Source organism: Struthio camelus, chromosome 3 (genome assembly GCF_040807025.1).
Source record: "Struthio camelus isolate bStrCam1 chromosome 3, bStrCam1.hap1, whole genome shotgun sequence".
Taxonomy (NCBI): domain Eukaryota; kingdom Metazoa; phylum Chordata; class Aves; order Struthioniformes; family Struthionidae; genus Struthio; species Struthio camelus.
Window position 1 is genome coordinate 10024773 of NC_090944.1, and position 27917 is coordinate 10052689.

A 27917-nucleotide genomic window follows, 5' to 3' on the forward strand; every position below is an offset into this window, starting at 1 on the left:
AGAAAAAAAAAAAAAGAGAAAATCTCTTGTTTGAGTCCCCGGAGTTCCTTGTGGACTACTTAGCATGCTCCTCACAGTCAGATGTGTGCGCTGGCATGAAGCAACGCTGCACAAAGCTATACCCCTCAGGACTGCGGCGGGCCTGATAACGGAGGAAGCTCTCCGCGGGGTTTCTCCCTGGCAACAGAACGCAGGTTGCTGGGAAACAGAATTACTTAAGTGAGTAGAAACTTTACCCAACTGGCAGCCTCTTGAATGCAAATCAGGCTTGAAGGAGACTCCTATTACTAATACCGTAATTTCACTCGCTGAAATTAAAAATGAATTCAAAGGTTCTTTATTCAGAGTATTCTGTGTAGATGCTGCTCTGAGGAATTATTCTAAATTGTGTAATAAAAGAGGATAATTATGTCTGGTAAAAGGTAGTAGCATGGTGCATAATGTTCAATAGCTTCTCGTTAGTGTGGTTTTGAAAAGGGATGTAACGTGTAAATACCCCAAATTTGCATTCTTAAGTACACCTGTCAATTACGAGAATTAAACACAAGACTTAAACTTGCACCGGGTATTTTTTCACTAGAGAATATTTTGTATTATTTTATCTGGGATACACATGAAGTCTGCAATACGTTTGACTCCTTTTGCATATTATTCCTATCCGTTTGATCCTCAGTGGAATTTTCACACGGATGGAGTTGACCTGACGTTTAGGTGGTTTTGTGATTTCAGCTCAGAATTTCTAAGACGAAGAGAAACGTCTCACTTTCTTCACTTGTTCTGCACGCTGCAGTTTAAACCCTTTTATGCTTAGCTACGCAAGATCTGTGGAGCCATTCGCATCTTCAGTGGTGTCTGTGTAACTCAGTTGACCTGACTTTCTTCTTACTAAATACGATAGTTGGCGAACTTCACTGTGGTCACACCAGCACAAAGCTAGTATAATATAAGGAAGTTGAAGTTGCTTTTGTGTGATGGACTGCTGCAGCTATTGATTTGCAAGAAGGCATTGCTAAAATCAACTGAGTAATAAATAAACCAAATTGTGGGCTGGATAGCACAAGTGCCTCTGCTAGTCCTGCGTAGTTTATGCATATCGCAGCTAGAAACCTGGGATTAGGCTGCCCATCGCAGCTTGTCTTTCCACATGAGATAGATTATGCGGGAAAAGCGTTTTGGCTTTGCGTTGCAGCAGATGCGGAGGTGGTGGAGTGTGGGACTGGAAGGGACTGTCTGGATCATTGGCTCGGTTACGCTCGGTGTGTTTGCGTGTGTGTACGCGTGCTGTTGAACTGATAGAGCGAAGACAGTATTTATGCCACCTTCAGAAATACTTTGTTACTATGGAGGGCAAATACACGCCAGGTGTAGGCGTATGTATTATAGCCAGCTAAAGCGAGATGACGTGAATCTTGCCTTTGCTTTCTTGGGCAACCCAACCCAGTAGTGCAGAATCTTTCATGGGCCCATTGACTTGTATTTGAATTACGTAGCTGTTTGCTGCTGGGTAAATAGTTGATGTTTCTGACCCAGTGCTTGATTTGAAAGGGTTGTTCAGAAATTAACGGCTTTGACTGCTTGGAATGTTCTTTTAATTTTCAGCCTATTATTTATTGTTCTTTTTATCTCTTTGTTTATTTGGTCTACATCGTCATTTAGCACATCTCTGGTTTCTGTTATTTCCTTGATGAGAGGAGAGATAGACAGCGGTCATGCTCCTCATCCTCTGTTCTGTTAGCGAGTCAAGCTATTTTAATCTCAAAAAATAGGTCACTTGGCAAAAATATTTCATAATCATACTTTTCTACAGGGTTGATCTGTGGTGTATATGGTATTCTTAAAGTGAAAGGTAACTGGGATGGAGACTGGCTGAAACTAGACATGATTGTGATTTACATTATGGTTACGTGAACCAGTTAAGCTCAGTGTAAGCCAGGTGTGGATTTATAGCCTAATAACTGCTCCAAGTAAGTGCCTGTGTGGATCCCTTTGTTGTGCAGCAAACGCAGAGTAACTTAGCTGGGTTGCTTTGAAAGGTAAGCTATGTTACATTTACTCCAGGGTAAAAGAGTGGAGTTACTACAGAGGTAGCTAATATAGCTGAGAATTTTGTTTGCGTGAATCATTTTTCTCTTCTCTGCTTATTCCCAGAACAGCGCAACTGAGCTTAGTCAGGGAATAATGTTATTTAATGACCAGCCCTGTAGTTCATATTCAGTGTAAAGTCTGTTTTCGTCTGTTTGCCCAAGGAGTTAACCTGGTTGCCCTGAGTCAAAGCTGTCTTTTTTTCTTTTAGTCTTCTCATTAAATGCTGGTTCACAGAGTTATAATTTTATTCCTTATTTTCTTAGGATGTCTTGGTTAATGTTCACGTACAACATTTGCAATAACATAAGAATGTCCAAAGTTACGCTAAATGAGAGTTGTTTGCATATCTAGCTGTAAAAATATGGCATTAGTACCATCAGAACCTTATTGTAATTATTGTGATATGATGAGGGACAAAAACAAAGTACATTAAAAAAATTAAAATTAAAAAGCCTCACATTTTAATTGATTTGAAAGTAGATAAGTGTGGAACAGACCTTGCATTAGTTTACTACAAAGCAGATTTAAGGTTGTTTGAATGTTTCAGTCATTAACTTCTGTGTATTAGTCATTTTGTGTTTCTTTGATGCATAACACTAACTTTGAATTTTTTTGGTTTAAAAAACTTCTATGGTTTAATTAAAAAGTTCCTGTCAAATTTATATCTTTAAATTGCAGTTACATACCTTGCCTTAACTTCAATTTTCTGTAATTTTTGTTTAGAAATTTATTTGTACATTGTGAATGTTGAATTATTCGGCTTGTGATTTGTGGTGTGAAAGTCACTGTTTTATCTTTGCATGCTAATATTTTATTTATTATGTATAAACTTACAGTGATGAGGTTACATCTGTATATTATTCTCATTTTGATATTTGCAAATGTTTATGATGCATATGAAGCTTGCATTTAAATTTCTAGTACAATTAAAATAAATAAGTCCTGAGTCCAAATAAGATAAAAACTCATGGAATATATAATGGTGTTTATTACAATTTCTTTTTTCTTGTTCCTAGTTCCTTCTTGATGCAGATATGCAAAATTGCACTTAATAGAATTTCATCCGCTTGGGTGGATTGAGTTTACCTGGCCTGTAGTTTTGAAGAGGAGACCTTATTTTCTATAGAGAAAGGTGGGCACTTTAGGTTATATCTGTATTTTTACTTTAGTCTGGGCTTGATTTTTTAGGAATTTGAGTTTCCAAGAGTCACAGAGGGTGTTTCAGGGACCCTCTAAATTTCAGGAATGGCTGAGAAGCAGAACTCTAGTGGCTACTAATTTTTTGGTTGATGAGACAGAAAGCTCCCAACTTGAGGACGCAAGCACTGGTCAGAGATTTGTTGTCTGAAATACTGGCCGAGAAACAGCAATCAGCACAGCAGAGTCGGCATGACACTGCTTCTGGGAAGAACCTTCCGTATCATTTCAGTGTTCATCTTTCTCCTTCACCCCTCCTAGAACCCAGTGAGAGAAGTCGAAGTATCACGCAAGGGATGTTCCTTCCCTTAGACAGCACAAGTGGTCAGACGTGGCAAGCGTGAAGATTAGCAGCAAAGCATGCCACATCCTGGACTATTGCTCTCTCATCAGAAAACACTTGTTTACCATCCTGCAGTGTCAGACCTTTCCCACTATCCATAGCTGACTCTGGTCCTTGAGTAGGAGAAATGTGCCAATATTGCAACTCTCACTCTGAAAAAGGAAGCACAGGGTGGTTCTCGTCAGTGACAGCACTGGCTTGTCTACTTTTCTTGAACATCTAAGGCATAATCCTGAAGGTGTTGTGACAGAACATTCCCTTTCTCCAGAGCTCTTTGTGTTTGACATTTCCCACTCATCTTGTATTTTCCTACTTTTGGGCTCAGAAGTGCACTTCCTGGTCCGTCAGACAGACATTCAAAGTCTGAAAATTTCTGCTTGAAATTAGGTAGTACATCTGCGGCCACTTCAGTCCATGCACAGTCCACTCCCAAAGCAGGAGCAGGAGCAGCAGTAGGGGAGGACAGTCACTGTTTAGCTGGCAGGCTGGATCAGGGAGGGGAGGGATGACTCCTTTGCTTTTGGATGGCAAAACAGAATGCTGAGGCAGAGATTGGTACCTGTTTTACTTGGAGAGCAGGATCATAGGATAATCCAGGTTGGAAGGGACCTCAGGAGATCATTGACTCACGAGAGGAGTAGACTGATAACTGAACTTCTGGTCTCTTGGAGGATAGATTACAGACACAAGGATGTCAGCAGCACAGTGTACCAGGTTAGACCAGAGGCAATCTCCCACACAGCTTTCCAAAACTCCTGGCCGTTGTTAGAAAATCTGCTCACTGGCCATCAGATATGAAAATGCTCAGGAGAGAGGATGCAGGAAAACTTCTCAGGAATTGGTCTTTGACCAATATAGCCAGGTTATGGGATTAAAGCGCTGTCAGCAGCGTAGCATGCTCCTCTCCGAAGCAACTGTTACTACAAACATAACTGGAACTGGTCCCTCTTGCTCTCTCTGGTAGTCTAACCGTTAAGTTGTAGAACTGGCATTTTTCGGTTTGATTCCAGGACCTGGCTGTTTTTCACAGACTCCCGAACACTTACCTTCATTTTGTCTTCCTTCTTAAGAACTTTCTTCCAAATGATTTTCCTACAAGTTACCTGCTGTGCAAGGAGTTGGGAGCCTGTAAGGGTGTCCGTAGACATTGTGTGCGGGCGTTGTAGTTCGGTTCCCAGGACAAGCACTGAATAATCAGTAGATGCTTTTCTGATAAGATGTAGCAAACTGCAGTAAGAGTTCTCCTAGGATTATCAGAAGCAAAGTAACTGCACCAGAGATAACCTTATAAGATGCAGAGTCTGTGGGGGCTATTTATATTGCTTCCTTTCTTTCGTTTATATTCTTCCGTAAGGAATCTCCTTCTTACCCTAATGGGGATGTATCAATCTACTTTTGCATTCGTCAAGGTAGACCTGATGTGTGATGCAAGGAGCAGAACTGAAGTCTCATCTTAAAGAGGTTGCACTGGAACAACTTTTAATATATTAACCTACTCAGAGTGGTAATGCTTAATTTTAGTAGTATCTTCTGCTATGGAGCTATGAGGAGGCAGTTAAAATGCAGTGAAAGGAAGTTATAAAAACAAAAGAACATATTTTAAATGTAGGCAGAGTTTCACTTAGATGGAAGGCTGCATCTTACATAAACAATAAATATAAGAACAGATGATAGTGTGTTTTTAATTTAGCTGGCGTATATCAGCTCACAATGTCAAAAAAACTTGTCTGAGAGTCCTGTGAGGGCAGGGTTTCAGATGGCCACGCAAAACAGTTGATGCTGTGGCATTTCCCTTTTGGCCTTTGGCTGCCTCCGTGTAAGCTAGGTTCTTTGCGAATGTTCCTCACAAAGTGGAGACTTGAAGGGAAAAAAGGCTCTCATAAAAACGTATGTTTACCTATGAGTAAAATGTTCATTTTCTCACAACTGAGAATTAGGTTGCTTTATGTATATATCCAGCAATAGCACCCATGCCGTCTCCAGAATGGAAATTGAGCCATTAGATGCTTAGAACAATTAAATGCGGTACAATTGTGTTTCATCCACATACTTTTTTTCTTTTTAGCAATTGTAATCAGCCTGTTGATTATACCCTACACTGTATTCAGAAATGACCTTACTTAAGTAGCTTCATGAAAGTTGCTAAAAACGGGATTGAGGACAGAACTGAAGAAAGCTACATTTCTGAACTCTAAATGTTGATCCACAATTGTAGATCCTCATCATTTTTGGTTACATCGTGAGGAGCTGTAAGGTTCTTCTAGTCAGCCTACTACTCCTAAAATTTCAGGAAGTCATGTTTGCCAGTACTGGAAAAATCGTTAGAAACTAGAGAAGTCTAGAGAGATTAAAATTATCTCCTAATTTTGCTCTTTATTCAGTTAGAAATGCTATATGATCATTTTTGGTGTAATTTTTATACTAGAAGAAAATGAGAATTCATACGGAAACTTCTTGTGATATAAGTATTAAACAACCGCTATTGATGAAGAGTGGCAGTTTCCAAAGTTACTACCGAAAAAGAGAATATGAAAGAGAAGAAATTAGTAAGCAAACCAAGTGTAGAAGATGGTTTCTTAATCCCAATGTACTAATATGTCTTTATATGAAGAAGAGAAATATTAGTAAGGTGACTCAGAGAGATGTTTATAGTTTATTCTTCTAGATCTTAATGTCAGAATTTAGCTAGTGGTGATCTTTTCTCTCCCTTTTGAGAGATTCTGCGACATTATGAGCCTCCTCCTATTTTGTATTATTTCTCCCTTAAATCCATTCATAAGTTCAGCAGTTTGGGTATAACTGCTCTGGATTATAGCTACAACTTCTGTACTTTATCAGTAGGATTAACTGAACATCTGTTTTTCATTTTCCCTTCTTCTGAAGGGAAGGCTTCTTTCAGAAGCATTTCTGCTTCTGAAAAGTGTCTTTTGAAGTTGTTCGCAAGTGCATTTGATTCCTAGTTATAACAGTGTGTTGAGCAGTGGATGGTTTTGAGGTAGTGCTTTATACCTTGGTTCTTGCTGCTGAGCGGGCTAATGCATATATTTTCTTACCGAACTGTCTAAATTTCTTGCTATTTGATTTATTTTTGTTCCTTGTGCAACTTTGTTGTCAATTTGCTTCTCAAAGTACCTGAAGGACGTTCTCTTTTGCTGGAGAAAAAAATAAAGCCAGATTCAGACTCAGCACGGGTATCACAGGCTATTTCTGTACCAATAGATTGAGCTGTATCAGGGCCCAGGTTCTGTAGATGTAGATGATTCAAGTCATCTCTACTGTTAAATAATTAGAGTGGTCCTTGGTCTACCTTTGCCCCAGGTCAACTTGTACGCTCTGCTGAAATTCTTAGACATGGTTCAGGAGTTCACACGAGCCAGGGACTGTTTCCAGTAGACAGTTTGATGCAGCCATCCTTTTTCAGGGTTTAAGAGAGTATGATCTGGCTGTGGCTGGACTCTTGACTCAGGCTCAGAGCACGGGACCTGCGGTCAAGAAGTAGGCATCAGCACAACTGAAGAGTTTCCAATATTTGGTAAGGCAGAAGTGCAGACTTTCTGAATTGCTCTCTAGCATTTAAAAGACTGAATTTCCGCTTAAGTCCTCATTAAGGAGTCATCCTCCTGTTGAGCATTTCACACATCAATTAAGACCTACTAAGTATTTAATTTAACTTGGCACAATTAAAAGCAAGATTTTTGAATGAGAGAGAAAAAATAGATCATCATATATGTTTCTTACATATGTGGATATATGTGCGCAGACAGTCGTAGATACTACTGTTGTAAAAATAAATCATTCTAGTTTTATTAAATAAAAAATTAAAATTTAAAAGTGGAAAATGAGAAGTATAAATAAAAAATTGTTCTCTCTGGGCTGGTGACTGAATGCTGATGAGGAATTCTGAGATACTCATCTATGTAGAACTATTTAAAACATTTAATTTGGGAAAATTTAATTGTTTAAGAGGGTGTTGAACACCAAAGAAATTATCTGCTTCCTAAATTTCACAACAAAGCCCTTGCTTAGCGCACAGCAAAGAATATGTTCTTATTCCGTACACATGGGCTGACAAGTATGAGAGGATTACCTGACCGTTTTTTGGATACATTATCTTTCTTAGGAATTTGATTTTTCAGCGCATCCTTTTTCATAATCACTGAAGATATTTGGGACTTTCTATCCATTTCATTACAAGTCTGTTTTCTATGTATCCAGCTTAACTCTAAGTAGATTCCATTATAAATTATTATTACTACCTAAAGTGCTATACATATATTTTTCATGCTGCATGCTGTAATAGTTTTTCTAAATGACAGTCACAAATATCTGTGAAGCTGAGTTAATAACATTTTGATTTTTGTAAGTATCTGTTTTTCTCCTGAGATTGGAAGGGAAATTATAAGCTCTTACAGGTCCAAATGGTTTTTAAATTTCCACGTAGCACTTACATATATAATGCGTGTCTCTGAAGTGTTCTGAGTGACCCTAGGAAAAGAGAAGAGGAAAACATTTTACCCTGTGAATGCAAGTTCTGTTTGATATACCCCCAAAAAAGCTGGCCCTCAAAAGGCTGGAGAAGAAGAGATCTGGTGAAGACTTGAGACTGACCTGTGTGTTTTGCAGTTTCAAACTGGGGTGCATGTCCGAAGATGATGAGTTGTTGAAGGATATTCTCACATTGAAATATTTAGGAAATTGTTGATTACCTGCCAAAGGTTTTGGACTTGCAATTTGTTTGCATTGCAGAGATGGAGATGTTCACTCGACAGTGTCACAGCATGCCAGCCCTGAAACCACTGGCCTGCAGCACAGCTCAGGCGTGCGCTCAGATTTGCTGCTCTGACTTTCAGCTGGACTTTAACTGGACCAATCCATTTCTGCAGCATGGCATAACCGTTCCCGCCTCCCACAAAAAGGCCACAATCGTGCAAGCGTTATGTTGTCAAAATGAGAAATGATAAACGAATGTGGTAAGTGGTCGGCTGTCAGGACAAAGACAGCCTGTCCTCTAGCGAAGTTAAATCGGGTGCATCCACAGCTGTGCAAAACCAACAGTCCTGGGTAGTCCCCGCGAGCGAGATCTTGTCAGCTTGTTGATCAGTCAGCCTGGGAGTCTTGAGGACCTGATGCACACTCCACAGGTCCACGCAGATTTAGTCCTTCGTATCCAGATTGTTCATGTGTTTGTAGGCCTTTTGTCTGGTTTTCTTTTGTGATTTTTCCACTTTGGGGTTTGAGTCTGGTAATGTCTCCACTTACTTCAGCTGGTGCTATCTTCTTTTGCTTTCTCTGTATTAGAAATATTCCTTCCTTTTATCTTTTCAAGTATAGTTCTCTCAGTATTCCTTATCCTGTTATATTGGTCTCTCGTTTATAGGTCTGTTCCCTTATTTATGGATTCTTACAGCTTCACCAGCATTTGGGTATTTAATAATAAATGAAGAGCAGAAAATAGGAGATTCATTAGGTAATTCATTGTTGTCATCTCCCAGTACGAATGGACCAGGTAAAAAGAGCTCTTTCCTGTCACATAATGTACTTTCACCCATTTATAATAAATCAACAAAACATCTGGCTCCAAAAGTAGGCTCTTAAAAACGCTCTGGCATGCTCTCAGAGGAACTGGTTTCACATACGTCTACTGCAAATGCCGAGAACTGGTAACAGGATTGTGATAGTAAAAGGCTAATAGCCCTGCTATGACAAACATGCACTGTTGAGAATGTGATTTTTTAAGAATAAAATGTTTTGGGGAATATCACGCACATGCCACTTACCAGCAGTATTCTAATAATCAAATGTTCAGAACAAAGCGTTACATTGCTTCCATTGATTCATTTAGAAGTTCTGTTAAGGAAGGCAAAAAGGAAAATGAGAGATAAGCCAGACCTCTGAACTTCTTTAAAAGTAGCTATTTGAGGTTGAAATATCTTAATGAGTTTTCCGGTGGAAAAAGGCCCTTTGGTGTATATCGATATTTGTTAGTATTTGTAATTTGCGTATCTGTACCCAGGCATGCGTTTACTGCGCTGCAAGTGAAAATGGGGGCTTGTAAGTGGTTCTGCATTTTTTTGGCACATCATTGTCTCACTTCACTTCTTCTCATAAAACTTGTCCTGCTAGCCAGGTAGATTTGCCTTCACTGCAAGCAAAGTGAAGCAGCTGTAACTGTATGGGGCAGGAAAGGCAGTCTTGTGGTTGAGTTCTGTATCGAAGTTGCAGTTGTTACAGCTTAAGCAAACCAAGTACTTCTTCTCTGCACAAATTTTCCATCTGTGAGGTGGGAGACCAGGCTCATTTGGCAGGTTTGCTGCTTCAGGTATACAGGCATACCATTTTTGGGAGACACAGGTGTACTTTAGTGATGAGTGAGATGGAGAAATACATAAATTAAGGGATTTCAAGAAAGAGCAGAATGAGAAATCAGGATGCTTTCAGAAGGAAAATTTTAAATGAACAAATTGTAGGGGGACAAGGTTAAAAATGTAAAAGACAGAGAAAAAGAATTTGCAATAGACTAACTGAGTGATGACCAAGGCAGAACTAAATATGTAAATTTATTTTTTTTTCTTTGCAATTCATAGAAGAAAAGATCAAATTGATTTCTCAGATATTGCGAAAGAATAAATTTGTGGATTTTTCTGTGACCATCTGGATGTACATGCTGTTGAAGGGCAGAACTGCGTGTTGTTCTCTAATGGTAAGCGTGACAACACTGAAGATAGTCAGGTTTGGAACAGAGATGGATAGGAAGATATTTGGAAAGAAAGACAAGAAATTCAATTATTTTGTGTATTTTAAGAGAGTAACAGCAAAGGAATATCAGTTGGAGATTTGAGAATATTCGAGGGAAAAATTTGGCAGTCAAAAAGTAGTTTTCAGAGTTACTAATACAGATCCCGATGTCATGAGAGCGGGTCAGGTTGTCTGAGGTTTGAGTACATTGCAAGGAAGAACGAGGAAGGGACTGACCATCAAACTGTGGGGGGCACAGACTGGAAAAAGGAGAAGAGCAAATTGGAGAAGCTAATGGGGGAGTAAGGTGCAAAGCAGGAAAAGAACATAAAAAGAGGTCTGAAGGCCCAAGGTACGGAGGAAGTTTTGCATTTTCTTCTTGTCAGGAGGATATTGGACTAAGTGGAACATTAGATTGATCTGATCTGGAAACTTATTTATGAGAAGGAAATTGTTTGTGTTGAAAGATTTTGACAGCTCAAAGAGGAGGAAGATGTATCTTGTAGGATGTCACTGAGGGCGGTGAGAGCAATTTCAGTGGAGGGGAGCAGCATTACAATTGCAGAGTATTTAAGAGACGAGAGAGGGAATTAGGACAGTTACAGTAAACTACAGGTTTGAAAAAAATTGCTTGAAGACGGGAAGAGGGTAGTCATTTGTGCAAATTAGATCCATTATGTTTGGAACTGCATATATTGAGCTATAAAATAAGGCTGTTCATGATACTAGCAAGGCTCTCTTTTTCAGCAAAGGATTTGGCTGCTAGGGAATATGTTTGCTTTTCCTGCTTTGCTTTCAGTAAGAATAATGAAGGAATAATTACAATTGTTCATCTCTAGTGGAATTATGTATTTTTTGGAATGTATGTGGAATACTAGGTTGTCTATATATATAGTTTTTGGAAAAAGACTAATTAAAACACGAGTTTCTAATGGCGACTCTTGCAATAGCATAACCTTTCAAAGGTAATTGAACTGATAGTAATTTATATGGGCTCTATTTGTTCCCATGTTGATGGTCTTTACATAAAGGGGAACTGACATATTAGAGTTTCTGCCAAATGCACAAAAGGAAGAAACAGAGACATTTTACATAGATGTATTTTTTTTTTTCAGCTTGGCCTGTCATAATGATGCTAGGCGTTAATAGAAATGAAATGATAGGCTGTGCGGTATTTTGAGACATAAATCTGAGTTTAAAGTTAATAGTGTACCTGCCGGAGCTGGGAAACTATTTGGGAAAACATGGATAGTTCTGTTTTTAACATTCTTATTACATACAGTCATTGCAAATTGGGCTGGGGAACCTTGGGTGGATCTCTGATTTATCCACCCGTCTGAAGGTAGGCTCAATTACACCTAATTCCTGCCAGATGTTTGTTTAACCTATTTTTGAAAAGTTTCGGTAAGTTTACGCTTTTCTATCACAGTATGTAGCAGCTCCTATCTTTAGAAAGTTTTTTCTTAAGGCTTAAACTAAATCTGCACTGCTGCGGTTTCACTTGTTTGGTTTCGTGTCCTGCTCACAGTAGGTATTCAGAGCAGCTTATATTCTCCCTTTTCGCACCTTATTTTTAGGTATTTGAAGGCTGCTGGCAATTCTCTTGTCAGTCTTCAGTTCTCCTGATTAAATAACTGTAGTGTAGGATTTAGCACTGGTTTTAGACTCTAAATTTAGATAACTGCATATAGGTAGCTAAATGCAGTCTGGTTGTGTGAGCGCCTGTTACACTCAGTGGAGGTGTAGGCATGCAGTCAGTGAAGCCTAGAGAAAGGGAAAGAATTAAAAATTACTGATAAATTGATTAAGAAATGTTGATTCAGCAACTGAATTGTCTTACTTGGTATATCACAGCCATATATCCTATGCAAAGATATGACATGTCAGATACAAATCAAATGACTTGCAGACTTGCTGCTCAGTCCCATGCAGGCATCTTGTCAGTCATTAATCCTCTCTCCAAAGACAAAGACAAATTAAGTAACATTTAAAACACAGGACTTTCTTAACCTGAGGAACAAAGCTTGCTCCAGTGTTAGTGTTCAGAGAGAAAAATTTTCCTCCTTTTAAAGCCACGTGAACATTATCCCTGAAGGAAAACATGGGGACTATTGTACGATTAAGTCCCAAATAACAAGTTCCAGAACATCTGGGAATCTATGTTGAACCTCTTACTGATGAAGAAAAGGTAGTATCCGTAAATTTACTAAGTTTGTACATTTAGGGAAGTATTTTCTGCATAGTTTATTGTTCTCATTAATGTAAATGCATATTTTAAAAAAAGTTGGCATTTTGCCCTGGCAAATAGCTTATAGATAAAAGAAAGTGTTTTCCTATAATTCTGCACATACAAATTCTTATGATTTAGCATGTCTTGAATGGAGTTCCAAATGTAACTTGTAATGCTTTAAGTCTTGCAATGTATCAAGACATTTTCCACCAAAATTAACTGTTAATGCTGAGCAGTTTCTCCTACGAGTGCTACAAGATCTTCTGCTTTTGAATTAGCAGCTGACATCACTGGCTTCTACGCAGGTCTGGAGTTTGCTAAACATTTTTTGTGTATTAGCTAGCGCGGTTCAGATTTAGTATTGATTTTAGGCTGATTCTTAATAGTGGTGCAATTTATAAGCACCAGCAGTTTTCAAACTGAGTTTCCAAAGTTAAAATGTGCATGACTTTGGAATGGGATCTTAATTCAAATCTGTACGTCTCCTGCTCCCAGAATTTTCCCATGCTTCTTAAGAGTAGAGAAGGAAAACATAATATTTTGAGGAGTATTTGGTACTTATTAAAATTATACGTACGCCCTCCTTCAAAAGCTTCTTGATTTACTGCAGGTTGTTCATGTGTCGCATGCAGACATTTTTAGAGAACAGATTTCTTATCACTGCGAGCAGCGAATGGCTTCCAGTACTCCACGATCAGGGAATAAAAACGCTATATCCCTTGTAAAAGGTAGGAAACCATGAAATCTATAAGCCGCTTTGGCAGCCGAAGTGGCTGTTGGTGCCAAGATTTGGTTACTGACCCACAGCTTCCTGTTTTTAAATATATTAATTGATTCGCAAAGAGCATCTTTTGGAAACAAGAACTCAGACAGCCTGGCACAGGCTGGAGCTCCGCCAAGACTGCTCGGGAAGGTTGCCATGCTGGGAGCGAGCGAGAGCGAGCGAGCGAGCGAGCGGAGGGAAGAAAAAAAGGCAAGACTTGGCACAGCTCAGTCAAATCAGCTTCTTTTGTCTGCTTTCTCGGCTTGAGCTTCGGGAAAGAAAACCGTCCTGGGGTACAGGAAAACTCAGAACTTTTTGGTTTTCAAACTTAGATGGCTTTTTAAGTCTCTTGGGCTGTTTGAAAGTGGTGCTACATTAAATGATGTTCAGTTACCAGTGATAAGAGAAATAAAAAGACTTCTTTAATGAAGCCTCCACAATAACAGTTTATACATAAGGGGAATACGATATTTGATTTTTGTATGTCTGATTAAACTGTGAGGGAGCCGAGTAACTTGGAAGATTGCAGAGGGAATACCTAAATAAAAGGGAGAATTTTAATTTTTTTCAACAAAAAAAAAGTTTTCATCGACATGAATATGCTTTCAAACCAAACCTGACCTCCTTCGGAATATGTTAAGAATGGGAATTTCAGCGTTTCTTTCATATAAGCTACAGACGCTAACTTTTAATGGAACATCCTTAAAGATTTCATCTGACCCAGCAACGAAGTAAGAGTAGAAAGTTGTGGCATCTTGATGCAAAAGTAAGTATGTTCTTAAAGCAACACTATTTATTTTTGCTGCTTCATGCTGTCCTAACTCCATCTCCCAGCTATTAGTGACAACACCGAAGACCAGCAGGGCAAGCCGAAGACACCCAGACTGTGCCTGAAGGGCAAAAGAGAAATGAGAGCGTGGTTGTTTTGCTGCTGCTCTAAAACATTTCTTTCATTATATCTTACTGGACAGCATATGAGATGGCTAAATTTTCTACTTCTGGAGGAAATAAGAGAAGGAGAAATATTGACTTCTGCCAAGTAGAGAATGTTCGAAGATGACAGAGCTGGACTCGAACTGATGACACTGGATATAGAAACTTCAGTTTGTAGTTACAGTACCTGTTTGCTGTAAACTGTGAAAAAATCTGCTCTTTTCTCGTGCGTGGATTAAAAAAAGTCTGTGACGACTGAAGCGTGGATGTCTTGTGATTTCAATAAAATTAAGGACCTAAAAATCCATTGTTTGTTTTCTCCAAGGGTGCCTGGATTTTCAGTGAGACAGGTACCTTCTTTCTGATTTCATAGGAACAAATACTAGTATGCTGCCTATTAGGCCTGGATGTGGTTGGAATATACTACTTCTGCTATGACAATCAGCACTGTTATTTCAGAGAGTAACTGTAAAGCATAGATTTTTATGGATCATCTTCACTTCTAGTAAGTATTATGCTATCCTTTAAGAATAGATTGTTCAGCTTGTAAGATTTGTAATTTCTGTCATGCTGCAGAAGCACATTTCCCTAATTTTTATATGCTGAAGGAAAGCAAGAAACAAAACACGAAGGAAAAGCATTTTAGCAGGAATCTGTTTTTCTTTTAAATGTACATCATGGGATTGTGAATACTACACTACTAGAAATAACTGGCCTTTCTGCTATGCAGAAGAACTTAGATTACTAAATATTGCATTAAAGTGGTTTCATAGCAAGATAGGTCAGATTGTTACTATATCAATGAACCTTTTGAAAGATACTAAACTAAATGGTAGTTAAGGTGCTATTGTGATTGCCATTTGATTTACTGAACTCTTTTGATGTGATTTTTGTTAATGATTTTTGAGGAAAGTGTCTCCATCAAATGATCTTATAAAAATAACAATCCTATCTTTTTAAACTGTTAAAAAATGTTGTATTCAACAGATAATGTGTTGAAATAGGTACCCCACGACAGATTACAAACTGGTACTCGCTGGAAAGGAGCTGTTTGAATGAGTTCGGTGTTGCTTTCTGGGTGGTTAGTTAGTATGTTGTTCATTCCTGCACAGACATTAACATGGGATGGGATCGGGGAAACAGAAAGCTGTGTTGGATGTTAAGTTTGCAATCAGAATAGCATAGTAAGTTTGTCTTTCTGTGTCCATAGCCTGCGGTGGATTTCTTCTTTTATTTCTTAGAAATAGTATGCAGTCTCAAAGCGTATGCTTTCTCGTTTCTTTACTATGTTTTAAAACAAAATTTCAATGGATATCCCTATTAAAAATTAGAAGACAATACAAAACATCCACTGTGCTGCCTTTAAGTGAGCACAAGCTCTGAATATTAGAAGAATAACCGTATTTCTCTCCTGAGTGCTTATATAGTTTCATGAATGATTTCTCAGGTTTTAAACATGATCAACATGTGGGTCCTTGCAATGCATTTACAAATAGAAATATTTTTGCCAGTACTTGAGTATATATTGATGCTCAAGTCATTTGGAAAACAGTTACTGTAGTTTTGAAAGTATTGTTTATGTTCAAAATCCCTAGTCAATACGTTGTGTGTTCCTAAATGAGATACAGACCACTGCAGATTTCCTTTGGCCTACCTATAAAGAAAGTATTTTTTTCTTAAAACCTTCTCTTTTAAAGTTTCATCTTAAGTTCTTGTATTTGGAAAATACCCCAACCAGATGAATTGAAATCAAAACTTGAATAGCATAGTTTAAATTGTTAGTTTCAGAATGTTGATTGGATTGCATGAAAATTTAATTTGTGAGTGTAATTTGACATGATTTATTATATTTAGATATTTTGTTTAGGATCAGGATCATAATTTGGAGTTTTCTGGATACTTTAATCAGATTATTCATCAATATCACTGTTCATTTATGATTCTTAATTATTGGTTGTGTAATTTAAATACTTTGAACTTAAATGGGCAATTTCTGTTGAATGTTTATTGATTTAATTATTAAATATTGTGAATTAAACTGTACAATTCCTTAAAGTAGCATATTTCATTGTGGAGGTAAGGATTAGGGTTTAGGTTTTAACTTGATTTTTCTTATTATATTAAAGAGACATAATATTATTTCACATAGTAGCGTTGCGTCTGATACTGTAAAGGGCCTGTGTCTCATCTCACTTGTATGTACTAGTAATATATAAACCAAGATTTACTCCTCTGTATTTACTAGTATCAAAGTAGAATGAGATTAAAATGGGACTGTAATGGCTTAGTTTATGCCTTTTATGTTTATATGCGTAAACCGTTTTAAACATATTTAACACACATTTGTTAGAAGGTTGAATGAGCGCATACTATGAACCAATGCATTTATAGGACGAGGAAGCGATAAGCAATTTCCTAAATATGGCTGTAGGAGAATAATGCAAGCATTAAAATAGAATTTGTACAGATTTCGCGTGGGGTTTTACCTAAAGTGCTTAGATCCATGGCAAATGCTGAAGAATGCCTCTCTCCACCTGCTAGGACTCAAGGCCCTGCCATTGCTGAGGTATCCTCATCTTCAATTGCCAATATTTTAATAAGGCTACATATATTTTAGGACTCTTTCCATTTACCATTAACCATTACTCCAGAATATTTGCTTATTTGGTAGCACACTACGTGGCAAGATGTTTTCTCTGTTTATAGAAACTTTTCTGGCATTGGTGTCATCAATCTAATTATTCCATATAAGTGTAGCATGTAATCCTTTAGGTTAATCTAGTACACAGCGGTAGGTAAAGCCATAAGCACGTTGCTAGTATTTCATCTATAAGGCCAAGCTAGTCCAAGCTGGAAAACTGCCTGGGAGACTGCAGGAAGAAGGCAGTCCTTTATTAGTCTATATCTGTGCAACAGAAATTTTGAGCGAAATACAAAATTAAGACTGCTCCATTTCTGATATTATCTACGCATCCATACTCTTAGCAAAAGGTTTGAACTGCAGGTAGACTTTATAGAATGGTGTTAATGCATTTGGTCCGTACTGCACAGTCACTGTAGGGTCCAATTCACACAGTGTAAAAGGGCCTTTTAAAATTGGAGCAAGCACCTTTACAAGGTGATCTAGAGGGCCGTCAAATAGGTCATGTGAATCACTCTATTAACTGTAGAGGTAACCCAGGGCAACCAGCTTAGGCTAAGAAACCTAATTTGCAGATGTCTAAATTTGAGTGAGATGAATCAAAGTCTAAATAAAATAATTTACAAAAAAAGCAAATGTTTAAATACAAATTAACTGCGATTATTCATACAGGCTTGTGCTCCACCACAATGCAGTGAGTATTTGCTGTGTTCAATTTTATAGTTGAGAAAAAAGGAAAACACAACAATAAATGATAAGAAAATGAAAATATTAATTCTTAATATTTTAAAGTTGTCCTAAGATAACTATATTGTCTGTTGTATTCACATTTATTGTATAGATGTGGGAGTAACTTGCATTTTTTTAGGCCCTGGCTGATTCTGATAATTTTGTAGAAATTGTGGTAGAGATTGTAGAAATGGTAGAAGGTTATCTTCTTGATGAGGATGGACATCCATATTTTCCCAGTTGCTTTCCCGTATTTAAATTATCCTCAGTATACTTCTACAATTCTCTGCATTGCTGTAGCAGTTTTTCTGTGTTTTGCTGATGCTATGGAATTGTAAAAAATTTGTGTCTTCCCTGACAAAGAGAGAGCATCCCAGTTAATGCATTTGAGAGCGTCAGTAGTCTTCACCTTGTGTTGAGTATTGTTTCCTTTTATGTTCAATTATATGCCACTTATTGTGGCTAGAAAAATTAGAGAAAATTAATGGGCTGCTGTGCATTTTCTCTTGTAAGTCATGGAGATGCTGAGATTGACCTGTGGACCTGATTTGAATGCTGTTTTCATTGCTAGGGTATGAATTTGCAGGAAATTGCCATTATTGTCCATTCCTTATACTTGTTAAGTCACCTCAATTTTTTTGTATGTTTGCCAAGACCAAGCAGAAGTCACCTTGTTTTCTGCAACTTCTGTAATTTCTTTTAGCTAGCTTAATTTTTTTCTCTTAATATACTACAGCTTTTCCTTTCCTGGATCTGTTTTGGTTTTAAACCTTGAGAAGACATAAGGAGCCTTGAATCTTGTCTAATGATTTATAGCAGAGAATGACTCCTGTATTTGCTACCTCCTATGCCAGGACAAAACCTGTTCAGTAAAAGAGAATAGGAGTGACATTTGGAGATGAATTGGCTTTTCTTTGTCAATAGATTGATATATAACAAGGTGTTCAGGGACATCGAACCCCCCTGTGTGTTGTGATCCTCAGATATCGGTCCCAAGGCACACTGTGCCAATCCATTCTCAGCTCTGTAATCTGTCACGCATCTGAAATCAGATTTTTTTACTCGGCTGTCTCCACTGTGCAGGTCCTTCATTTGCCACTGGTATCAGTTAAATCTAAAGGAATACTGAAAAAAATATTGGCAGCTCATACTAAAGCTTAATGACCTAAGCGTTGAAGCAGGAGATGTGAATCCTAGCATCTGTCCTACAGTGAGAGTATTGCCATTTCTGTAGACCGTAAACATATCATAAAGCATCAGTACTGCAGTCTCAACATCACAAGTTTTTATATCTGTTTAAATTGAGAGACACCTCCAAAAGAAAAATGAAAATTCCCTCTTCTTCGGTTTGTTTTCCATGAAGATAAAAGATATTCTTGAAGATGCTTGGTGACACTTTTGTTTTCTGTATTCCTAGATATCTTGGAATGGATTAATATGAATCTCCTCTAGTTGAAAACCTCATGCACCATACAATTTTCCCAACTCTATATGAGGGGATAGTCTACACTAAAGGCCACTTCTACTCTATCCCATGTCTTTCCGCTATTTGATTGTGTTAATATCAGCATGTAAGTTCAGATCCAGAACAACTTTGAAATAGTATTGACTCCTTTTGAGAAGAATACAGAGAGCTCCCTCTCCTGAAATTCAGAGTCTAGGCTTTCTTCTGCATCCTGCTGGTCCTGTCTGGTTGTTAGTGTAGTCCTAGGTGTTAAGTCCTGTGTGTCCTGTATGTAATGTAGTCCCATGTGTAAGGCCCTTGTAGAGGTTGAAAGAACTGTTCAAATCTCTGAGTTGATCTCTATGCCCTTTACACTATTCTGTTGTCCTCCTTCATTAGTGACTGTTCCTCACCTGGCTCCAATACAACCTTAATCAGCATGGATGCTAATGCATCATGTTACAGACTGTTAAGAAGATGACTATGTCAACGAAGAGAAATGGAGAAACATTTTTTCAAAGACAGTCTATAGATTTCCATTTCATGAACCATAAAACAGCAGCTCACCAGAAGTTCATATTGATGCCATCTTTGTTATTCTGCTGATATTAGTGGATATCAAAATAGCTTTTTAGGAAAATGGCATATATACACCAAGAAAACCTGGGGATTCTGGGTGCCTAATGCCACTATCTAGTGTGTTTTTAGACATCTTAGGCTCTCTAAGATGTGTTTGTGGAGCTGGCAGATATGATGCAGGGCATATAGGAGACCCAAGCTCTTTTGAAGTTACAGCTGAAGCCAGATAGCACACCTTGGGGCATCTGAAATGGTATTAGGCAATTGCAATGGCTTCCTTCTTCATTGTTTTACCGATTAAGACTGGAAACATTTTGTAGAGATTCTTTTTCTATGAAGTACTTGATTTTTCAAGGTTGGAATATATAGTATGAAACACCATGGCCCTGCAAATAAAGCCATCTGTCTCCTGAGTAGTGACAAGAGAAGTCGTGCGTACAAGATCAGGATCCCTTGCTACATGTCCTCATAGTCTTCAGCTGTGGCATCATAACACCAGGCGTACTTCAAAGTTGTGCATTAATTTGCATATCTCCATTTCTTTTTCTTTTCCCTCTTGAAGCTGTCTTGTTTTCTCTTTTGTCTGAAATATGATTATTTTCAGTTTTGAGTTGACTGTTTTAGTTTGTTATAGTTGCTTTAACTAATCCTGTCACATCTCCATTCTTCCTTCCTTTTTCAGGGGTCCAACACATGAAAGAGTCGTGTTTGAAAAAAGAATCCCTTCTCTTTAAAGGACTCAGAGGGGGATTCACAGGGTTAGCAAGGTATTCCGATACTAGCTATAGCAAATTAAGTGTTAATACTTAAGTCCTTCCTATCTTGGACTTCAGAGGTCTCAACAGGTAGGTAAAGGGCATTTAAGTTCACTATGCTTACTTTAGGACTAATGTATTTTGAAGCCACGCTTTGCTATCCTCCAGAGGTGTTTGGCGGTCCAGGGCTATTGGTAGTGAAATATATGAGAACACAAAAAGAAAATAAATCTTGAAATGTACATGTTAACGTGTGGGGAAAGGAAATTAGGATCATTGTGGCCAATAGCAGGTGTTGCAAAAAAGTGATAGGCTCTGACTTCCCCAAAGTGTTCCTGTTTAGCCAGGAAAGTGGTTGCTTCTTAGAGCAATGGTTCTAGCTGGGTAGCAGATGTGCTTCCTAGTTTATGGGTGTAGTAGGAAATGTACTTTGTGTGATTTTTGGCATAAATTAGATGCCAAGAGATATTTATCTCTCCAAGCTGGTAATCTGGATTTTGAAGGAAGGCAACATCTGTCCTTATTACAGGACCATTTCTGATCAACGTGACTGCTTATTAGCTTATGGAAATTATCTCGCTGGTACAGATGACTACACTGGTGTCATCTTTCCTCCTACATTCTTATTCCTGTTGACCTCCTCAGCCTATGTAACAGTCCTGGTTTGTCAAGGTTGAAACCTTTGTATTATTGAGTGCTGGATTTTTAAAACCAGAAAGTGTACAGCATTTGTAAGACGCTCTTCCCTTTGTGCTCTAACAACTTGTTAATGAAACATACTGATAAGATGAAAATTCAAGAATAGTCTTGGAGCTGGGATCTCATATTCACCCTGTTCTTATTTTTCACGAGATAGGATGGAGCAACTGTTGAGACTTAAGTTCACTCTTTTCACAAAGGTACATTGCTGTTGGGAAGGTAATTGTGACAGACAGATATTTCAGACGCATGAGGAAGATGCTTATGATGAGATCCACAAGCTTAGTTAGGATAAAAATCAGATTCCAAGAAGATGAGGCTCTGTAATATGTAGAAAATACATTTATTGTAATTGAAAGGAAACTGGAAGGTGTGAAAAAAGGTATGTTTTGACTTCACTAAACTGTAGTGTGAAGATAGCTACCATGCAGATCCTATAAGGAAGCTATTACTAAACTCCTGATTTAATATGGAGAAGCTGTCTAAAACTGCATTATCGTTATTTAAGACAAAGCAGATCCATCACAAGTAGCTCAGAAACTAAACTGATTCCCTGACTCTGTGATCTAGAGCAGGATATGTAACGACTCTCTGGCCAGGTGCAGAAGATTTGGATTCCGTATTAACAAGCTGTCATTGGGGCTATTAATATAACATTATAATATAATATGGTTCAGATTTAATCTTCTATATAAATTCGTATTAGAGGAATGAGAGAGGAAGCAAATAGAAAAAGTTGTCTTTTGATGTGCCAGATTGCATCAAAATGGAACACTTCCTTGAGTGAGCTCTTAGATAATACACTTAACACTTGCTTTTTCCTCATATGTAACAAGGGATTAGCCCTGGTTCCCCAGCTGCAAAATGCTAACTTCTGGTTTCAACACTGACAAATTCCACTTGCATTGATCCTAGAGAGCAAGCCATCATCCCCTTTATGATTCAGCACAACACCAAATGTAAAGTGTAAGAGCGTTTCTACTACATGAAAGGCTTCTGTGTAGATTTTGATTTGGATGCTCCACAGCTGCAGTTTCTACAGTCCCACAGATAGGAATAGGCAGGAGCTCTCGTTTGCTTGTTCATCTAATACATAGCCAAGATTAATCATGTGAAAATCATCCAGCATCCATACTTCTGCATAGACAGTACAGTGATATGGTGTATCAACATTTTGTTTTCTACAGAAAGTCATTTTGGTAATATGGATTCCAGCCCAGATTAAAACATCTGCAAAGACTCTGAGGAGAGGACAGGCTTAAAACAAAATGTGCATCTTCAGAAGCATATGAATAGCTCAGGTGAAAAGAAGTCATTCTGATTGCCCCAAAAAAGCGGTTAGCTATTCAGAAAAATCTAACAACTTATTTGTAACAAATTGATAGAAATGCTTGGAATTGAACATTATAGGATGGAAAGTTTTGCACTGAATTAGCCAGTATCCCCTGCTGTAAAAATCTCCAGGAAGTTTACTGCCACATCAAAGGCTTGTTTTAGGTAGAATCCCCATTTGTAAAGAAATAGCATGGAAAGAGGACCTCTCCTTTACTAGTAGTTATTATTTTAAGGCTTGTCTCTTTCACTTACATCAGCTACCTTCCACTTTACTTTTGAGTTCTAGATAGTGTCACGTATCAGACAGGGTTGCAATCAGTGGGACAGTGTCTAGTTGGAGGCCTCTATCTAGCAGTGTCCTCCAGGGGTCAATACTGGGCCCAGTATTGTTCAACTTATTCATCAGTGACCTGGATGAAGGGACACAGTGCACCCTCTCTGTATAAGGGTGAATACAAACTGTATAAGCTTACCCTTGACACAAAACTGGGAGGAGAGGCTGTATACCTCAGAGGGCTTTGCTGCCATTTAGAGGGACCTTGACAGGCTGGAGAGACGAGCAGAGAGGAACCTCCTGAAGTTCAACAAAGGCAAGTACAGGGTCCCGCACCTGGGGAGGAATAGCCCCATGCACCAGGACAGGCTGGGGGCTGACCTGCTGGAAAGCAGCTCTGCAGAGAAGGACCTGGGAGTCCGGATGGACAGCAAGGTGACCAGGAGCCAGCAATGTGCCCTTGTGGCGAAGAAGGCCAATGGTATCCTGGGGTGCCTTAGGCAGAGTGTTGCCAGCAGGTGGAGGGAGGTGATCCTTCCCCTCTCCTCAGCCCTGGGGAGGCCACCTCTGGAGTCCTGTGTCCAGTTCTGGGCTCCCCAGTACAAGGGAGACATGGAGCTCCTGGAGAGAGTCCAGTGAAGGGCTACTAAGATGATGAAGGGCCTGGAGCATTTCTCCTAGGAGGAAAGGCTGAACGAGCTGGGCCTGTTTAGCCTGGAGAAGAGAAGACTGAGGAGGAATCTGATCAATGTCTACAAGTATCTGGAGGGAGGGTGTCAAGAGGATGGGGCCTGGCTCTTTTCCGTGGTGCCAAATGTTAGGACGAGAGGCAGCAGGCACAAACTGAAACACAGGAGATTCTATCTGAACATGAGGCAAAACTTATTCACTGTGAGGGTGACCGAGCACTGGAAGAGGTTGCCCAGAGAGGCTGCGGAATCTCCACCCCGGAGATATTCAGAAGCCATCTGGACAGGGTCCTGTGCAACGTGCTCTAGATGACCCTGGTTGGACTAGTGGGGTTGGACTAGATGATCTCCAGAGGTCCCTTCCCACCTTAACCGTTCTGTGATTCTGTGATCTGCAGCTTGGGAGGTGGAACAGAGGCAGTGATAGGTTGATGCTCTTGATTATTTGCTTGTATATTGTTTTTTTTTTACAAAGATGATACCATCTTGTGCAAAATCTCTACAGTACCCAGCTTTCCTAGCCGCTTCTGCAGCTTAAATTGGATGTCTTAAGCATCCAATAATAATAGTTGTTATTATGGTTATTTTCTTTATATATTTAATTTAGAATGACTGAATATTAGAAATAGTAAGCAGCACCTAATACTCTTCCCCAGTGATTTCTCATATTATGTGACCCTAACTAAAATGAGTTTTCTCTGGTTCTTTCCATTGTCATCTGGGTTCTTAGCAAATCTTTTATCCTAAGAAATAAATATTGGCTCTGACTAGAACAGAAATGTCAAAAAAGCCAGAGTGCTGGAGGAAGAGATGTGGGCAGTACAGGAGATTGCACTCTTCATGGTGTTGCAGAGGCAGCAAATTTCTAAAAATTAATAATTCTAAAAGGATGTCAAGATAGTAAGCTACCACATCACGAGCTAGGTAACTCATCTGAGGGCATGAAGAGAGCTAAAGTGCCTTGAAAAGTACTATGTTTTGTTTTCCCAAACTAAGGAATTGACTTCAACTCTCAGTAAAACTGAGGGTTTTAAAGACCTGCTGTTTATGATAGCTTAAATCTTGGAGACTGAGACAATGAAGACCTAGGAGGCAATATCCTAAGCTCTTCTGTGGAGACAAGAAGTTTCCTAACAGTCACCGAGGACTTACAGGATTCATCAAAGAAGAGAACCATAACTCAAACTGACATTCCCTAAGAGTGAATAGACAAGCTATATCAACATCCACCAAAGAATTAAAACTGTTTAATATGTATCTGACAGCAGAGTTGTTTGTGGCTCTTCTGTGCACAAATGAGTAGGTCTACTGAGAAGCTTTCAGAAGAATAAGATAACATGTTCTAGGAAGAGTGCGCGAGGCCCAAGCTCAGGCCTTGACTAGCATTTGTTCATATTGTGTAACTGTCAGCATGGTCCTTGACGTGGTTTTTGATTTGTGACAAGTAGGCACTTTCTCAAATCTTGGACAGGATTTTGTGGATCAAACAGGTTCAGGAGCACTCCTAAAAGGCAGTTCAGATGCATCCACTCTGGTTTGAGGGGTACGGAAATTTAGCTGTATTAATATGAGCCCTGTCTTCCCACTTATCCTCAGGGCCAGAGAATGATTCCTTGCCTATTTTATTTCTTTGCATAATGGAGCCTAAAAATCTTTAAAAGTGGCCTCTTTGACCTGATTCCTTACATCTCCTTTGAATATCAGTTTACGAACTATCAACAAGGTCTAGACTTCTCAAGTTGGAGAGGACAACCATTTATGTAACTAGGATCCTGAAGAACTGTGAGAAAGATACTTTATGATTCTCTCCAGGAGGTATACATGGTAATGCCAGCTATGATGAATGTGATTGTAACTGAGACTGAAACAGCCACTTAATCCTTGGTTTTGAAAGTCATAGTATGCCAAACTACTTGGCCACAGCCAGCTGTGATTCCAGGAGAGAGCCAGTGATGACAGAGGATGTTTGTTTTGAAGGTGTATGTTTCTTCAGCAACTGGATGGTTGTGACGCTTCAGAATAAGAAGGTAGTGCTGAGATCAGTACCGATGTACGGTCCAGGGCCGTATCAAAAACACTGCCAGTGGCAGCGCCATCCTGCAGGTGCTTTACTGTTTTCAAAGACAAGCAATGCTGATGTATTTCTGCGGTTACAAAAGTAGCAGTGCTTGTGTTACTTCATCCGGTGGGCAATAGCACTGTGAAAGTAATGCTGTATGTTCTTGTGCTGACTTAGTGACTGCTTCTCAGCATACCCATTTATGGCACTACCCAAGGCGTTTAGACATGGACACGTTGCAGCAAGCTGGGAAACCTACCTTTATAACCAATAGATAAAAAGAGATTATGATCCTAGAGGACATGAAATTGCATATAAATGTCTTTCTCTTAGAATTAGTTGTGTATGTGCCCAACTAATATACAGATGTGATTCATTTGAAGTACTTGTGATGTTCTGTTCTGATGCTTTTAAATGTATAGTTCTTGTTTTCTGTTGTTGCGTGCTCATTGTAGTAACTTTTTATAAGTGTTTTTATGTAATGTCTGTTTTAATTCTTTTTTTTTTTGAACTATGATTAGATGTATGAACTCACAGCGTTGGTGTAGTTCTGCAGTTAAGATACATTGTCCTAGCGTAAATGTTTTTCCTTTCAGATAGATTCATGCTGTACAATGTAATTCCATATATGCTAGTATAACATTTTTCTGTGTAGATTCACCTGAAAGGGAAAAGTTAAAAGCTGATATATTGTATTGAATGAACCAGTTTAAGCAGAGAAAGCGATAGGATTCCCTGCAATCCTGTCACATTGTCTCTTCTTTCAATTTGCTGTGTTGCAGGAGGCTATTGCAGTACTTACTGTTATAGTTGAGAAACATTTTTCTTGTTATTTAATTCAGATACTGACATAACGAGTGCTCTGCTGTAATGAATATTTGATGCGGTTACGTTAATGTAAATGCACAACTACTTCGCCAGTTCTCTTCAACCTTTATGACTTTTTAGGAAATAATTTTAAGAGTGATGCAGTTTGCGTACACAATGCATTGGGATGAAAAGGGAGGATATTTTTATGGACACTTAATTAACAACCTCTGGTATTCATTTTCCCTTGTGGTCTTGGTTGTTATTCAGTGAGATTTTAACATGAAACCGTCTCTTAGCCTGTTATGAGAGAATTGGACTGGGATCAGTATCTACAGTGTAGGTATGCAGAACTTACTGTTTTTGTTTTCCTTCATAGTCAGTGGACAAGACGTAGGCACTTTTAGGCAAATTTGTTCATTACATAACAGAATGCAAGTGGGGTCTCAGGTGGAACAGTTACCAGCAAAATACAGTATCTCTTAGATGTATTTGTCTGTAGAAGTGCTGAATTATGACTGAGATGCTCAGAAGCAGTAAGTTTGTAAATCAAAGACTTTCTGTAGCTCTCCTGATCTGGAACAGATCAATGTTATTTAGAAATTACTAGCACTATGCTTAATGCTTTGTTGGCACATAATTATATCTAGCCCTTATGTGTGAGTGTGTTTGTGTCCTCCTGGAAGAGGGTCTATATGAGTAGATAGGGCACATTGCCTTCTGTCATTTGCCTTGTCATTCCAGTGGTAGGATACAGTTTGGAAGAGTGCAAATTTTAAGATTTTTGACATGATATTTCTAGAAAAATATAGTCCAACTGGAAAGAGTTGAGAGGAGAGCAGTGATAGAGGTCAGAGGTCTAGAGGATATGATCAGTGAGAGTGCAAATTTGAGTTGTTTAGCCTAAGGAAGAGAAGACTGAAGGAGAACCTGATACCACTATTCAGTTATGTAAAAGGCTGCTCTGCATTGGAAAGTAATAATCTGTTCTCCATGCCTGTAGTGGACAGAGCAAGGCATAGTGGGTTTAAACTGTGGCAAAAGAGATTCAACTTAGATATTAGGGAAAGTTTTCTAAAGATAGAGAAGTGCTGGAATAGATTAACTTGGGTCTTTGGAGCCTCTGTCTTTACAGATCTTTAAAATCAGGTTGGACAAACCTCTGTCAGAGATGACAACAGGTAATCATACCTTGGGACAGAGTGATAGACTACATTTTCTCTCCAGGACCTCTAAACCTATTTTTTATGCTTATCTTTAATATATACAAATGAACAGAATAAGAACAGAATTAAAATGAGGTTAAATAGGATGCTTCTTAATCAAAACATTGGAACATTTCTAAAACCATTTTCCAGCAGTTGGACTAGCTTCCGATTTGTTCTGTCTGCTTCCACAATCTAACCTGTTGATTAGCAAGGCTAGTGAAGTTTGGGTCATAGTAACGTTGAGGTGATAGTAACAGTAAATGTGGGTGATAGAGACTGTTAGCAGTTGCCAAATCTGGTAGCCTGATACAGGTGAGGCTACCACAGCTCCATACTGCCAGGTCCAATCAGTAGCAAGGCTGAGCATATATGCCCAGTAGGCACACACACACATAATACAACACACGCATAT

The 27917-nt window shown here is 38.8% G+C and overlaps 1 protein-coding gene across 16 annotated transcripts in view; it reads left to right on the forward strand.

Moving 5' to 3' along the window:
• The window catches only part of MSRA (methionine sulfoxide reductase A), a 302387-nt gene that overhangs the window by 15245 nt on the left and 259225 nt on the right, over window positions 1-27917 (forward strand). Inside the window, exon 1 of one of the 16 annotated variants that reach the window (XM_068936886.1) lies at window positions 199-219. The exons of 13 other annotated variants lie outside the window; for them this stretch is intronic. The gene's annotated coding sequence lies outside the window, so the exon portion shown is untranslated. Of the gene's footprint in view, window positions 1-198; window positions 220-13202; window positions 14792-27917 lie in introns of those variants that run through there. 2 more of the 16 variants (XM_009666926.2, XM_068936885.1) reach the window with 2 other exon arrangements.